The sequence below is a fragment of the Brachyhypopomus gauderio genome, chromosome 2 (genome assembly GCF_052324685.1).
Source record: "Brachyhypopomus gauderio isolate BG-103 chromosome 2, BGAUD_0.2, whole genome shotgun sequence".
In the NCBI taxonomy this organism is placed as follows: Eukaryota; Metazoa; Chordata; class Actinopteri; order Gymnotiformes; family Hypopomidae; genus Brachyhypopomus; species Brachyhypopomus gauderio.
The window spans coordinates 29715224-29727319 of NC_135212.1; the positions used below are offsets into that span (position 1 = coordinate 29715224).

At 38.8% G+C, this 12096-nt stretch overlaps 1 long non-coding RNA gene across 8 annotated transcripts; it reads left to right on the top strand.

Annotated features, from left to right (window-relative positions):
- The first annotated feature begins 7020 nt into the window (after positions 1-7020).
- Positions 7021-12096, top strand: LOC143498192 (uncharacterized). 8 transcript variants are annotated; one of them, XR_013125951.1, is made up of 15 exons: positions 7021-7514; positions 7796-7948; positions 8040-8250; positions 8348-8423; positions 8690-8953; positions 9156-9227; positions 9361-9440; positions 9644-9697; positions 9787-9991; positions 10176-10276; positions 10353-10515; positions 10591-10694; positions 10863-11007; positions 11107-11233; positions 11326-12096. It is a non-coding gene; the product is annotated as an uncharacterized LOC143498192 (long non-coding RNA). The 8 variants fall into 8 exon arrangements; XR_013125950.1 differs by having other exon boundaries at positions 7813-7948; XR_013125949.1 differs by having other exon boundaries at positions 7021-7948.

The window sequence follows — 12096 nt, forward strand, 5'->3', positions numbered from 1 at the left end:
TACCTACACAGGTCCTTTTTTGCTTTCCAATTGTTAAGAATGGTTTTCTTGGCGATGCATAGGGCAGTGAGAACTATGTGGGATGTGATTGCCTCCATAGCCAATTCACTGACGCTCTAGGATGTACAGTCTGGGGGATGTTGGGATGCAGCATTTAAGCCACGTGGACAAGTCTACACATATTTTCTGCCAGAACTCCTGGACAGGCCTACAATCCCATATAGCATGCATATTGTTATCAATTATATTGCCTGTACAGTGGGTGCAAATGTTTGACTGTGCTAGGCCCATTTGGAACATCCTTTGTCCTATATAGTGTGTTCTATGAAGGACTTTGTATTGTATAAGTTGTAAGTTGGGGCTTTTACTTATTTTTAAGATATTTGTACATATGTCTGTCCAAAAATGTTGATCTGGATTAATAGATAGATCTCGTTCCCATTTGGCCATCGGAAGAGAGATTGAGTCATAAAATTTTAACAATAATTTATACAGTTTTGATAATAATTTAGGGGTAAATAGATTTAAAAATTCAGTTACCCATGCTGATATTTCTAAATTCAGTTGATTGCGGTTGAATCTCTGTTGAATTATGGATTTTAATTGTTGATATTCAAGAAATCTACTGTTGTTTATTCCATACTCTGATATGGACACAGACATCCAGTCCCTGTGGCATTCTACGTTTCCTGTGACGACACTCCTGTTTCCTGTTTCACCGGCGCACGACAGCACGCTCGCACGCAAACGCGGATTCACATATCACATTAGCATAGCTTAGCTATAGCCTAATACACTTACATTAAACACTACAATTCTAAATCAGTATAATACACTTACCGACATCTGATTTTTTTTTTCTCGTTTCTGTTTTCTCCCCGTCTCTTTCTTTCTCCCTCTGTTTTCTCCCCCTGTTTCTTTCTTTCTCCCTCTGTTTTGTCTCCCCTGTTTTTCATGGCTACCGCGGAGGAACGGGCTCTCGTCAAGCTCGGCTCGGAGCTGGACAAGTTGGGTCGGCAGATCCAGCGTCTTCTGGAGAAGCAAGCGGAACTCACCCAGGAGAAGACCAGGCTCGAGGCCGCCCGCGACGCAGCCTACTCGGCCGTCTCCACTCCCTCATCACGGCGGCTCAGCGCGACCGCCATCTTGACCCGGGCACCAGGCTGGGAGCGCCAGCGAGGACGCGGAAGGCAGCCGGCGTCATCACCCCTACCTCAGCCGGACTTCTCCTCTGCGAATCCGTTCGAGGTGCTCAGCTCCAGGTCCTCCGCCTCGCCCTCACCCCTGCGTCCGACACCACCCTCACCAGCGCCGGCACCGAAGAAGAATAAGGGCGGTATCCTTGTTATCGGTGACTCGATAACACGACAAGTAAAGATTAGCCTGCCAGGCGCTAAAAGAACCCCCACTGTGTCATGTTTTCCAGGCGCTCGTGTCCTGGACGTGGCCAGGCGGCTTCCCTCGGCGCTGAAGCAGCGAGACGACTTCGGCACCGTCGTCCTTCACGTGGGGGCTGTCGACACCTTCGCCCGGCGCAGCGAGATCCTAAAGGAGCACTACCGATCGCTTCTGGACACCGCGCGGAAGAAGACGTCGGCCAGGCTTGTTGTCTCCGGTCCGCTTCCAACGTTCCGGCGAGGGTGCGAGTTATTTAGCCGTCTTTTCTGTCTCCACAGCTGGCTCCAGGACACCTGTAGCAGTGCCGGCGTGGACTACATCGACAACTGGGAGAGTTTCCGAGAGCGTCCATCACTCTACCGCCGAGATGGACTTCACCCCAGTCGCCTAGGCTCGGCAGTCCTCTCCAGGAACATCGAGGACGTGCTACGCCAGGCCTGACCAGCCACAACAAACCACGCAAATCAGCTAAGTAGAACTTCCCTAACTACCAAACCATTGAGACTGTGTCTGTTAGCCGTGGCAGGTATAAGAATAACAGGGCGATATGTTTTAAAAATCTAATTAAAATTAAATTAAATAATCAACATGAAGTGAGCAGCAATATTAAGCTAAGGCTAGGACTTTTAATCATTAGATCGCTTGCATCAAAAGCTGTGATAGTAAACAAAATAATCTCAGATAACAGACTAAATGCACTCTGTTTAACAGAAACATGGGCTAGAGTAGACGAATATGTAAGTTTTAATGAAGCAGCTCCTCCTGGATACAGTTATGTTCATCAGCCCCGTATCACAGGGCGTGGAGGTGGAGTAGCCACAATATATGACACAGATATAGGTTTTACAGTAAAACCAACCACCTCTATTAACTCATTTGAGGCTTTGATAGGTGAAATAGGCAATAATCTTATAGGCAATAAAACAAAGCTTAAATTAGTGACCATCTATCGACCGCCGGGTCCCTACTCAGAATTTCTTCAGGAATTTGCTGAGTTTCTTTCGGAACTAGTCTTAACCATTGAGAGATTTGTAATTGTGGGTGATTTCAACATTCATTATGAAAATGAATCAGACCCACTTAAAATTGCGTTCGACTCCATACTAGATTCAGTAGGTATAGCCCAAAATGTGACAGGGCCTACCCACCACTGTAAACACACCTTAGACTTAATACTTACTTACGGATTAAACATAGAACATTTGGCAGTCATCCCCCAAAATGACGCCATTTCAGATCATTCCTTACTAATATATGAAATGACTTTATACAATGTACATCAGATGCACCATACAAAAACCACGCGCACTATCACATCCGACACTGCAGCAACATTTATAAACTTACTGCCGGAGCTACCGAACACTATGCCACTGCAGCCCAATGAATTGGAACAGGCAACACAACAGTTTTATTCCACACTCAGCAATACCTTAGACAGTGTAGCTCCAATTAAAACAAAATTAATTAGGGAGAAAAAGCTTGCACCATGGTATGACGAACACACTCGTCTTCTAAAACAGGCAGCTCAAGCAGCGGAGCGAAAATGGAAATCCACCTCAATAGAAGTGTTTAGAATCACATGGAAAGACGCCATAGTCAAATATAAACATGCCCTAATAAAAGCTAGAGCCACATACTATTCGACAATAATAGAAAACAACAAGAATAACCCTAGATTTCTCTTCGCGACCGTATCAAAACTAACAAGAAATATCAACGACACTAGTTCTAACACAGCACTTACACACACTAGCGATGAATTTTTAAACTTTTTCAATAATAAAATAGATAATATCCGACTACAGAGTCATAATACATCGCAGCCTAACCTCCAATCCAACCCCAGTAGTTTAGTTATTAGTAACTATGCATCCAAAAATATTACTGAGCTAAATATCTTCGATCCTATATCGCAAAAAGAGCTCACAACTGATTAATTTGTCTAAGCCTACATCATGTATATTTGACCCAGTTCCAACCCGTCTATTTAAAGACCTACTCCCAGCCATTGCAGGGCCCTTACTTAATATGATTAACTCCTCCCTTAACCTAGGTTACATGCCCAAAAAATTAAAATGCGCCGTAATTAGACCCTTGATTAAAAAACAGAATCTCGATCCGCAGATTCTAGCTAACTATAGACCCATTTCTAATCTCCCATTTATCTCTAAAATTTTAGAAAAAGCAGTTTCCAATCAGTTAAACCACTATCTCCAATCAAATAGTATCCATGAAAAGTTCCAATCAGGATTTAGACCAAACCACAGCACTGAAACAGCTTTACTCAGGGTAGTGAATGATCTTCTAATATCGGCCGATAATGGGCTTGTCTCGTTCCTTATACTGTTAGATCTTAGTGCAGCTTTTGATACTGTAGACCACAACATTTTGCTGGATAGACTAGAAAACACGGTAGGTATTAAAGGAGTCGCACTCTCCTGGTTTAGATCATATTTAACTGACCGCTTCCAATGTGTAAGTGTTAATAATAAAACCTCTAAATCTGAGCAGGTTAAATATGGTGTCCCACAAGGGACAGTCCTAGGACCACTTCTATTCACACTGTACATGTTACCCTTAGGCGAGATTATGCATAAGCATGACAACAGTTTCCATTCCTACGCAGATGACATTCAGCTATATTTATCGGCAAAACCCGATGATTTAGGCGCAAACAGTAAGATTGAGAAATGTGTAGAAGAGATAAAACATTGGATGGCGTGTAACTTTCTAGCACTAAATCCCGATAAAACAGAATTAATAATAGTTGGGTCTAGGGCTGCGAGAGACAAGATACATAATGTAGCATTGAATCTACATTCTTTTACTATAACCCCCAGCGCAGAGGTAAAGAACTTGGGCGTCACAATAGACCCAGATCTCTCGTTCGATACACATATTAATAATATAACTAGGGTAGCATTCTTTCACTTGCGCAACATTGCCAAAATTAGAAACATATTAAATATTAGTGATGCAGAAAAACTAATCCATGCATTCATTTAGATTATTGCAACAGTCTCCTAGCTGGATGCTCTGGTAAATCCATAAACAAACTCCAGCTGGTTCAGAACGCAGCAGCACGAGTTTTAACAAAAACTAAAAAGTTTGATCACATTAGTCCCGTACTATCGTCATTACACTGGCTGCCAATTAGATTCCGTATTGACTATAAAATACTTTTATTAACATATAAAACGCTGCATGGCTTAGCTCCAGACTATCTTAGTGAACTTATTGAACAATATAACCCAGCGCGTTCACTTCGCTCGCAGGACGCAGGGTTATTAACTGTTCCTAGGATCAAAAAGATCACAGCAGGTGGAAGAGCTTTTTCTTTTAAAGCTCCACAATTGTGGAATAATCTTCCTGCCTCTATTCGGGACTCAGACACAGTCTCAATGTTTAAAACTCGATTAAAGACTCATCTGTTTAGTTTGGCCTTTGATTAATCTGTTACATAGTTACTACATCTCGTATCTTTTCTCCGAGGTTCACCTGGAGAGTAACATTGCAGTCGGAGCCTACAATACCAGCATCGCTGCTCCGACATGGAATGAAAGCCTGGCGTTCATCAACAGACATTTACAGTGACAATATCAAAACCCAGAACTTTCATTTTTACCTTTACTTAGTCTGATTGTGTGATTTGTGTATGACTTGTGTATTTGTCTGTATTTTGTGTAATTTGTGTGTTAACGGGCCGCCCAATGGATGATGGGTTCCCTTTTGAGTCTTGGTTCTCCCGAGGTTTCTTCCTAATCCCCACCATCATAGGAAGTTTTTCCTTGCCACTGTCGCCTTTGGCTTGCTCATTAGGGTTCTGGACCCATAGTATTGTTAACCTTTTAAATCCTGTAAAGCGCTTTGTGACAACATGTGTTGTGAAAAGCGCTATACAAATAAACTTTGATTTGATTTGATATAAGTTCCTGAAATGTGACAAAGTTTCCATATTTAATAACATGTTCTACTTTTTTTATTCCCTTATCATACCATGATGTAAAATGTAGTACTTTCTTGTTCTGACAGATGTCTTGATTGTTCCAAATGGGTGTTAGTTTGCATGGGATGAGTGGGGACCGAGTTAATTTTAGGAATTCCCACCAGGCTGTCAGTGAAGTATTTATACTAAGGCTTTTAAAACAGTCCTGATGCTTAATATTAGAGCTAATATAAGGTAGGTCTGAGAGTTTTATTTTCCCGCAGAATGCTTGTTCTAGGTCCAACCATGGGCTGTCTATTAAGTCGTATTTGATCCATTTTAAAATGAACTGTAATCTATTGGCTAAGAAATATTGATAAAAATTTGGTAGTTCTAAGCCACCCTTGAGTTTTGGCTTTTGCAAGGTTTTCAGACTTATTCTTGATGGCTTGTTTTTCCATTGAGATGTTTGAGTCTTAAGGATTTAAACCAGGCAGAGGGTTTATTTGGGATTAGTGAGAATAAGTAATTGATTTTGGGTAGAACCATCATTTTAATGGTAGCTACTCTCCCCATGAGTGATATAGTTATAGCGTTCCAGCGTGTGAGATCATCTTCTATTGTTTTTAATAGAGGGATATGATTTAACTGCACTAAGTTTAAAAGTTTAGCAGAGACATGTATGCCTAAATATCTAATATTACCTGATTGTACACTAAAAAATGAAGTGTTAAAATTACTTAAAAAATTAAAGCAAGTGTTTGCATGGATCTTTTTGAGTTTAATTAACTTGCTGTAGTATTAAGTAAATGTAACCCATCTAAGTCACTTAAATACACTTAAATAAATTATAACAGTATAACTAAAATTAATATGTTGAGTTAACTTAAATATTTTGAGTTGACGGAGGGTTGGAAATTAAGTTGAACATACTTAGTTTTTTTAAATAAACACAACTAAATAAATTCAAAGTTTAGTCATTCAAATTTAAGTTGTCAGAACTAATTTATTTTAATTCTACCAACAAAGAAAGATCCATGCAAACACTTGCCTTAATTTTTTTGCTTTTGTATTACTTAAAATATAAGCCCCCTTAACTGCCACTCAAATAAATCAATTTCCAGACATCAAATACAATTTTTGCATTTATTACAAACAATTTATTACAAACAATTCTTGAAAACAATAATACCAAAAGGCTTGCAATTTAAACTATAAATCTTTAAATTAAATTAGTGGTGGGCCGTTATCGACTACTAATTTATATACTGTGTATGTGTGAATATATAATATATATATAGATATATATAGATATAGATATATATATAGATATAGATATATATATTATATATATATATATCACAGTGAGGCGGCCCCCTACCGGTCGCCTCCATCCGCAGCGGCTGTTGTTGTTGTTTTGTGACGTCGTGTGCGTCCCTCAGGTGGGCGGAGCCCGTGATCCGTCTCACCTGAGGGTCGTTTGTTTGCCTATATATGTCTTGTCTTTGTACCAGTTGACCGCTGGTCATTATATCCTTAATTTGGATCTATTGCACGGGTTTTGGTTTGCACACTTTCTATTAAACCATCCTTTTTCCCTGAGACTTGGCGTGATCGCTTCCTTTTTAGTTGCTCACACCGCCCGTCACAGAATGACCAGCCACCCTTCGGAAGCCGCCGAGTCTCTTTTTCTTTCTCCTTCGTTCGTGGTCATGTCTCGTGGTAAGTGTTTGTCTGCGTGGTGTTTTGTGAAGAGTTCCGCCGTGCTTTTGTATTGCGTTTGTGACACGGCGAGGACCAGGGCGGTCTGCCCTGAGAAAACTCTTCGTGTTTGTTATGGAGTCAAATTAGGGTCTTTAATATGAGAGCGCAAAGATAATGTTAAATCGAGCAAGTCACACACATTGAGCACGCAAAATCAAGGAAACCGAGCAAAAACAGTGACAACGAGAGCACAGAATCAAGAATTGCGCTGTTAAGCGCGCTCGTTTCTCGCAGCCACGCGAGCGCTTCACTGTTTTCAGCGCGCGTTTCAGTTTTTTGCTCGGTTCTAAAATTTCTGCTCGCTTCGTAATTACAAGCGGGGTTACATCACAGATTGGCGATGATCCAGGCTTGGTAGAAGATTACCGAAATCATCGAACGAAAGTCGCCGCTTATTTCTACGATGGGAGAGTCAAATCAAAACGTGAGTAACAATATATATAGAAATCATTACTTTTTGTGATATAAATGAACAGTTACCAGAACGATGAATGTATTGTGGTAATGTATAACTGTTGAAATTATATTGTTTACACTGTATGCCAATTTTAAATCTAAGTTAAATGTATGGTTAGCTTGATTGGTAAATTAGCTGAATGTGGATTCATGTTCAGCATGTCAGGTAATGGTACTTTTGTTATTTTGCTAGTTAAATTTGAGTGATATAATAAATACAGCCCAGAATTTACTCATGGCAATAAACAGTACTCTGGTGACTCCAGAAAGAGTAAGTCAGGGTAATCAGGGCCAGAGACATGGACAGCAAGCTACCACGTCACAGCAAGCTACCACATCACAGCAAGCTACCACATCACAGCAACCCACGAGACAGCCTTCTGTATACCAGGAAATGGCTAGGTCATTGTAATTTGTCTTGATACTTCTACAAGTTTTTACAAATGCTGTGTAAACATGAATGTTTTTTTCACATTTACATTTATATGTTCAGGTCATTCCCAGGCATGTATAAAAAAGGTACAAGAGGCAAAGCAAGGATTGCTCCTCAGAAGAGGAAAATAACTAGGACAACTTCAGTGTCTTTTTACCTTTTGCCAAAAAGTGCCACAAAAACACCAAAGGGAAATGATGAGTTCAAGTTAATTCAAGCTGGACTTGGGAAAAGATCCCTGCTAATTAGTGATGACATGGATCATGCTGAAGTAAGTATTTGATGGGTAATAGACTAAAATGTGGACTACAGTACTTGCAGCTTTCAGCATAAAATAACAAGGCTCGTTGATTCATTGTTTGATATAGCTGTCATCATTGCTGTGCAAAGAATTTCCAAAAATTGAATGTTTGAAGGGAGGCTGGCTACTGTATAAAGCTATAGGTATTGTATATTAACACGCATGCAAAAACACACACATGCAAGATCTAAATAACTCCTGCAGTGATGCATTTTAGTAACTGCATGAATACATTTCACTGTCAGACCTAGAGTTGTTAATCATTAATTTCTTTCTTATCAGTCTTTGTTTATTTTTATTTTGTACATAAGGCATTAGTGAATGATCCTTAGCAAAAATGTCATATTTAGAAAAAAGTACTACCATTTGTGCGCGCACAGACTGATGTATTACATGTATTATGTCGTAGGTGGTAGTGGACAGAGGCCTCCATCTGTGATTGCCCCAGAATCAGAAGGTTATACAGGAGGGTTGGTGACAACAGTGAGCTCTGGGGGCAAATCTATACTGTACATAGTACCACTTCAGGTCGAAATTGATATGACTCCATTACCTCCAAATGCTCAAGAATTTCAAAAAATGCCCAGAACCCAGTGCAGTAGGTGCAGTGAAGAAATGCCGCTGCAGGTCCTGGCTGTTCACTACAGCTGCTGTAATGGCAACATTAGTGAAGGTACTTCTGACAATGAAAGCACAATAACTATGGATGCTGAAGAAACTGTGAAACTGAACAATTCAGCTGTGGAAAGCCATTGTGTTTTTATTATTTAATTTATTTGTTGGTATTTTTTATACCAGCAGTTATCAATAAATCTTTATGTATTATAAAATGTCATGGCATTTGTAAGACACAATATTTGTGATTTTTGTCTTAGGTTGACATACAGGAAAGTGATTGTGAGGTTGAGTTTGTTTCTGCTATGCAAAATAGAGATCCATCCAACAAGGTTTTTGTACACTTGCACTTGTATTTAAAGTTTTATCTGTTGATTAGATAATTGCTTCTAATAGTTCCATCTTCTGTCGATTACATGTTCTATGACCAATATTCCTCTAATACATCTTCATATATGTTTTTAGAGAGAACCTACTTGCCCAATTTGCCAAGAATGCTTTCCCTTAGATCTTCTTGAGGTGCATGCAAGTGTATGTGGTGAGAGGTAGGTAGGATGTACAAATAAAATAGTTCATGCAGAGTACATATATATACAGTCGACACACATGTATTTAATAGCCTGTGACCGCCAATTCCAATTTGAATCTTGATCCATCTGTATTTTACATATTTGACAACTGTTTCAGTTTTGTTTTTGTGAAGAAATGTGTTAAATGTATGGCCTAATTTATTTATTATTTTATTAAGCAGGCCTACTACAAAAGCAGACAGCTCAGATGTGGGTCAAGAAGGGGCTCAAAGGTGTGAAGTCAATTAAAATGATACAAATTGTAAAGTATACAGTATACAGTAATTAACAAAATAACTTTTTTTAAATTGTTGTTTTCTAGCCTTGATGACCTCTTGCAAAATATTGCTGACCAGGTGGATGAATCAGAAAAATTTTCAATCTGCATCACAAGATCTAACCTTCTCCAGCGTGGTCTTCAGCAATGGCAGCGGCAAAAGAAAAGCACCCCAAAATGCTCCCTGCATGTATGTTATATGGGTGAGGCAGGTGTAGATACAGGAGCTTTGAAGAAGGAATTCTTACTGGTAATTTTTTTAATGATTCATTTTAATTATTATTCATTACTTTACCTACCTATTATCAGTTATCACAGTTAAGTACTTTCAATAGGTTTTATTGTTGCTTTATGGTCTGCTATCTATATTTAAGGTGATTTTATTGAATTGCAGTAGTAGTCCTTTTCAAATGTAATTCTTATTGTTTTGTCAGACATGATGTCTGGAATTGAAACATTTCTTTGAACCAAACATTGACGGAAAAGGAAAGAATCCTATTTATTCAATAACTGCCCTTGACCAGTGTTACTTCAGGTATTAATTGATAATTATCACTAGTAACCATATTATTCTAAATTATTATGCTGACTCAATTGTGATCTGCACATAGGACTTTTGGAGAAATATTTGCTGCAAGCTTGGCCCAAGGAGGTCCACTACCCAATTTTATGCGGGACTGGTGCTACACTTACCTTGCTACAGGAGATTCTGACAAATTGATTCTTACCCCAGATGATGTCACAGATCAAGAAACCAGAGAATTGATTATTAAGGTACGTGTTAAATACTATAGTCTAAATGTCACATTTCATTTATTTTGGTTTTTCATTGCAATAGTGATGTTTCAGGTCACAAGTGCCACAGCTGAATACCTACCCATCCTTACCGATGACATATTATCCTGTGGATATACAGGTGTCATATGCATAGGTAAAAAGGAGCAAATTATAAGGTTTGTGCATCGTTTTATGTTGAAATTTGAAGCATGATTATTCTAAACTTCTGATTGTTAATGACTGCCTTTAGTTAATTGTGTATTATATATTTCACTGGAATTTTTCTTAGACCATTCTAGAAATACATATCCATACATTAGAGGCCCAATTAATTTTTGTTTCAGAACCATTGTTCTGCACTCTCTGGCATGACTTTTTCCAATGCTTCAGCAGTTGTGTAAAGGTTTGCAGCTCTACAATCTTCATAGAGTGCTTGAGTTAAACACTGAACTTTGCCGGCCCTTGTTTGTGCCACTTCAGGATGACAAGGTAAATCCTTGGTCACATTATATTAGAATGCCAATCACATGAAGATTTTGTTGTAGCTTTTTTCTAATGTTTTATGCTGATGGTCACACCTTTTTAAAGCCCGACGCTGACTTCATTATGAAAAACTGCACACCACACTTGAGTGAGAAAGGGACAACAAGGCACATCATTGAAATGGACATTCTCAACAACTTCCAGGATTTTCTGCAGGAGGCAGAAGACAATGGTAAGATGCATCCTGATGAGTTACAACTGAGTACCCTTCCACCATTAGTGCACCCACTAGTGTTACAACTTATTATTACTGTCATTATTTAGGTGCAGACAATATGGGTCCTGAACGAAGTGGCCTAACAAGTGAAACAGAAGAATCTGACACTGAAGGGGAGCCCAATACCAGACCTCTCACAGTCCCAGCAATCCTTCAGTGGCTCACTGGCCAGGCACACAAACCTATACTACCAAGTGAGAAGAGCAACTTTAAAATTCACATAAAGTTTAACCATGACTGTGACACTGAATCTCACAATATTTGCTTTCCAATCATCAGTGCCTGTAGCAACACTATAACATTCCCAACTGCACATATGAAATCTTACAAGGAATTCAAAAATATAATGACTCTTGCACTGCGTTTTGGCAATGCTTTTTCAAGAGTCTAAATTTGTTAATATGGTGTTTCTGGGTTTTTTACTGACCTGATGTTCAAATGTTAACCTATTACAATATAGTGAGTGTTTAGGATTCTATATCTAAATTTCCAATGTGCATTATGTATAGATTCCTTCTGTAAAAGCACTTGTTAATTTATTCATTATCTTCTCAGTACTTTATACACTAGCCAAAGTGCAAATATTTCCTACTGTGCAAAAACTTTATTTTGGTCTTGACAATACATGCTAAAACACCATATGTAATTAGAATAAATGCAAATATAGAAAGAAAAAAAAGTTTCTTGGAACTTGGCAGCCTTAAACTTATTTACTTTGACTCTTTATTCTATTCTGATTGTGTGAATTTACACTGTTATTCTTCTGTACATTGCTGGATTTAAATGTACATTAATAAAAAACTACAATATTCAATCAA